Source organism: Octopus sinensis, linkage group LG25 (genome assembly GCF_006345805.1).
Source record: "Octopus sinensis linkage group LG25, ASM634580v1, whole genome shotgun sequence".
NCBI lineage: Eukaryota > Metazoa > Mollusca > Cephalopoda > Octopoda > Octopodidae > Octopus > Octopus sinensis.
Window position 1 is genome coordinate 23,320,949 of NC_043021.1, and position 5,438 is coordinate 23,326,386.

Consider the following 5,438-nt stretch of genomic DNA (forward strand, 5'->3'; position numbering starts at 1 on the left):
GATCATTTAGCTAATTAGTATTATCAGGTCATTCAACTGTCATTGTTCAAGTAATCAACATTTCACAAACAGCTACATTCCAATCAAAGCACCGGACGTAGATTCGTCTTCTTCACGTTCATATCTACTTTCACTCCATCAATGTTACACTAACACGAGACTGCGCACGCCTCAATGTCTTCATTGAAGTAGTTTCTTAGTTATATTCTCTACATGATATTCAGGCCCATTAGGCCGCAGTCTCTCTCGGTATCCAACATATTCCAACACCCGGGGATAGAAGACACCCCACTAAAAGAGATGCCACTCTGTTGCAAGTTTAACCCTTGGTTGTTGCTGGTATTTCTTCTCAGATGACTGCACTGGAAGTGATTTTCTCGTGGACAGGACGCATCGGACCAATAGTCCAAGTGTCTATTTCTGTGTGTGTGTATGTGTGTGTATGCATGCGTGTGTGTGTATGTATGTATGTGTGTGCTTTTTAGCCTCTTCTATTTTCCGGATCATTGGTCGCTCTCTTGCCAGCCGGAACACCGCTCCGCCCTTCTTTTATACTCTGCTTGTTGCTGTTAAAAGATATGTAGCCGTTTATCGTAACAGCTCTGTCATTTCTACCACTTATTATATGGCCTGTGGTTTTAGATGTCTTGGTACATCGACTGAACTAAGGAATTATCTTTTAGTTTCCTCCTAATTAGATGGTCGCACCATTTCACTCTCTTCCATCTGACTACTTCAGTTCTGGTTTATGTCATGTAAATAACGTTTCTTATACAAATTACGCCAGTCTCACTATAATATCTTTTTAGTTTTAAACACATCTTAATAACCTCTTACTTATGTGTTTCTAGACCCTGATTAGAGAAACAAAAATGTGCAACCTATCAATGCAACCCTGGCTGATGTCCTACAAGCTCCAGATCCTGTTTCTTAAATCTCTCAAATGCTATACATGCTAGCGTGACCTGTCTTTTCTAACCTGTGTGCCTAGTGCGACGGATACTACACAGCTCTCTTTGACATGTTCAACATAAGAACCATTCAGTGTAATTATTTCCTTTTCGTTGTGTAATTAATCTGTATATAATGCTATTCATTTTCATAGCCCATTTTCCCCATATTTCGTCTGAGACCATCAATATTAGGTTTGCTTCCCAACCACATAATTCCGATTTTTTTCTTGGTCTCATCGTGTGACATGGCACTTTGGGCAATTTCCACCATACTGAGAGAAAAGTACTAGGGTCAATTCGTTCGACTAAAAATTATTCCAGGGGCCCTCCACCTCCTCCAGCATGGCTGCAGTCTCATGACTGAAATAAAGGAAAAAGTTTTAAAATATATATTTCCTCACTTCGTTATTATCTGTGAACACATATTTTCTCTATTCTCCTTTCAGTGAAGAAAACAAATCTGTCTCCATGACATTTCTCCTTCACTCACTCTCTATCTCTTTTGCTACTTCTCTCTCTCTCTCTCCTCTCTCTTATAGCTTTGCCTCTCCCATACACTTTCCTCATCAGTCCATGCTTCTCTCTCTCTCATATCACATGTTGCTTCCCTGCGCGTGGAGAATTAAGCCAGCAAAGACGTTCAACATTTTTATAATTGTTTTTCATCTCCGCTGTTTCGTTTAACATATTTTCTCTCTTCATTGTGAACCACAAACATAATCATTCTTCATTATTTTTCACACCATAACTTACTTCTCCTTGATCTGTTTCTCTCTGCCTTTCGGTCCTGATATGGCCCCTCCTCCATACCGTTGCCCACAAATTCCATAGGTTCTACAACGATGAGCCCCCAATATACTACAAGCACTATGGCGAACAATCTCATTATGAATCTAACTCTGCAGGATCACAATGTTCAAAAACACACCTACAGACATCTACACATCTGTGCCTTGCCTCAATATACAACACTTAACCTATATTGGGTGCTTGTCACACGTAGTTGCAGTACTTACAATCTTGTGAAAATATGACATACAACAGACAATTTGTAATACGTCCAGGCTGACAAGCAAGCTTTAATACGTGACTGCACGAAGATGTTGAATCCTATACAAACACAACATATAAATGGAACTAGTAGATTATAAACCGTAATGGTTAGCACAAGGTTTATCGAAGAATCAAATTCTAGATTAGTTACATCCACATCTTGGCTATGGGCTCCAAGAAGGGAAGTGCTGTTCCCTTGCATATTCCGCTATAATGCCTAGACGAATAGTAAAATTCTAACCAATAGCAATATTCTGAACTTATGGACGTGATAGATGTGTAGCGACCAATTTCTATTATTGTATATTTGGAAACATTAAGTTAGTTTCTGAAAGCTCACCACGCTACTCTGTTGAGATTGGTTAAAATAACTATCATAAAAGTCATTGGACATTTATTGAACCCTGTGTTGTGATTAGCTGAGTGTTGCGCCGGCGCTGGATCGAAGGTCTAATAACGTTACGCGTTATATATTTCTGGAACCTCATTTCTTTTCATAAATTGGTGCCATAAATTATTTACGAGTCAGAGAGGTGAGAGTCATTCATCGAGGTGAAGTATGCGGATTCTGCCGTTTTCAGCATTAATTTGCTTACTCCATCTAATTTTTGAGAGCGGTCGAGTTCACTTTTAGTATTCTCGTTTGTGAGAGCAGTCGAGTTTATTTCAGATATTCTCATTCTAAAAATCATCTCTGGCTCATCGTTGAGAGGATGTTGGTATTGTCTCGGCGGAGGTTTGCACATTTTAAGTGCTCTACTGATTATTGTTATTGTTGTTGCTGCTTCTGCTGCTGCTGCTGATGATGATGATGATATACAAGGTAATTCGGTAAACTGAAAATATCATTTCAGTCACCTATTCGATTGATTTATTTACAGAGTAATTCAGTTAACTGAAAGTACCTTTTCAGTTATCCATTCGGATGTTTAATTTAAAGAGTTTACAGGTTTATCCGTGATCCATCCTTGCCTCATTCGTTACTGTTGTGGAAGGATTCCGACAACTCCCATATGATTAAAAGTGAATTGTCACAACATTTGCTATGAATAAAGAACTGTCGAGTTATCAGCAGTTCGCTGTGAGCCGTGTAACCTCGTATAACAGGAAGCCTCGTGCGTTCGTGTAAATACTTCGTTAAATTATTTATCAAACATACAAGGATATAAAAGTTACTTATAAAGGAAATATACTTACACCATACCTCACGTTTTTGACAGTATCCGCGGAAGGAAGAGACTTGTGGATGACATGAATTACATATTATGAAGCACAGAAACAAAACGCTGATGAATCTAAGACTTACAGGAAATTCGAAATTATGTCCTGTAACGCTCGAGTGCACATTAGGATACATGATGAAGATCATACCATAATTCAGCACATTGGTGAAGATCCTCATTGTTCATGTGCTTCAAAATCCATGCATCATATTCAGGTGGGGTTATTCAGTGTCCCGCAGTTGTTTTCATTACCCCCACCCAAAAATAAACTTACAGCCGCCTTTTTTATAAGCTAAATGAATTACTCCAAAGACTGAGCCCTGAAGATTTTATGAGGGATTTTGAAAAAGCTCTTATTAATAGCATTGTATCTGTTTCCTACTACTTCCATCTCATGCTGTCTTTTTCATCTATCACAAAATATATACAGAAAACATGTGAATTTGGCTTGAAGGACAGATACCATCATGATAATGAGTTTAGCATTAAAATCAGAGGTTTTTAAGCATTGCTAATTCTTCGTCTCGATGATGAGATTGACGGAGTCGAAAATCTTGTAGATGACGATGATCTTCCGCAAGAACTTGTGACCTACTTTAGATTATCGTACCTATGATAAGTGTGAAGTAAAGGAATGAGACCACGAAGGACTTCTCCCTAGTTTCCCATTGTCGAACATCTTGTAGATGACGATGATCCTCCTGCTAGAACTTGTGACCTACTTTGGATTATCGTACCTAAGAAGAGTGCAAAGTAAAGGAATCAGACTACAAAGGACTTCTCCCTAGTTTCCTATTGGTAGTTGGAATGTCCGCTTTAAAACAGAATCGGATATGCCTCGCACTAATAACCTTTTAGAGGGATTTCACAACGCCCTACAAATTTCCTTAATTTGTTCACATCCGAATATATGGAGATAATTACTGCATTGAGAAGGGAAGAATACTTGGCACAGCTGAGAAAGGTTGAATTTGATGGAGGTGGGATCTGCGAGACCAAACAAAAATAAAAGAAAGGATATAAGCAAACGGATAAGTATTGAGCGACATAGTCCCGAAAATAGGATGGATTTTATATGAGCAATAGCCCCTAACCTTCATTTTTATTGAAACTTTTAGTAATAATTTTAGGTTTTACTCGACTTTTTATTTCATCCTTATTCAACGTTTTATTTTTTGTAATATCGGGAGTGAAATTGACTTGTAGTCAAATTACCGGAGTCAAAATACCGTGTGTGAAGTTATCAGGATTCAAATTACCTGTCGCCAATTCAGTCGATGTCTGAGGGATACGGGTTCGAGTGCAACTTTTTTCCATCTCATAAGGGTACCCAGTCTTTCTCTGCTATCTCTACAGCTTTACTGGGTTTGAAATGTCCTTCCTTATCTGCAAGGTATCGCGTTTAAAATGGTTAAGTATGTTATCATTTATTTATGCAGAAGAGATAACATTACATGACAGGGAGTAGCTTTAATGGAAGAAAAACATTCGCAAAATATATAAATTCCTACGTCTCTTATTAAGAGAGACTAATGAGTGTTTCTCTCGATGCCACAGGGAATGTTAACCATCTTCTAAATTTATGTCCCAGATTCCAGATACAGTTTTGAAGAATCACATGAATACTTTGATCACCTATAAACAAAAAGAAACTTGTTACTATGGAATTGCTTCAACGTAATCATTGGAGACCTCCGCTTCAATGAAGAAGCAGGCTGAAGCAAGAACTGACCAAATGCTATAGAAAGATAAAGCTTTAGCAAACCAAAAGAGAAGCGAGCATAATTACTACGTTTGTGTGCAATAAGGGGTCTCATGATAACAAACACTGTGTCCGGAAAAGACTGTCTGGAAGCTAAATCAATATATATATTATTCTTCAATTCATTACTTTGAACAACGATCGTCAAGTTTGCTTTGGCAATTCTAAAGATATTTTGGTGTCACGAATTGTGTCACCAAAACAGATAAAATAACCTTTAAAGTTCAATACTTGAACTTCAAATTTTACTATCCAACATATACAAAACGCAATATCCCATACAACCTAGCCGAGAAAATGTGTACGTTTGTGGAGGATGTGAGAATCAGAGACAAAAGCCTAACAAAACTAAAAGAATCTCTACCCAAGCAAAAATATCCGTCTCTACTCATAGAAAATGGTGTACAGCTTGATATAGAAATACCCATACAAGAACTTAGGGCCACC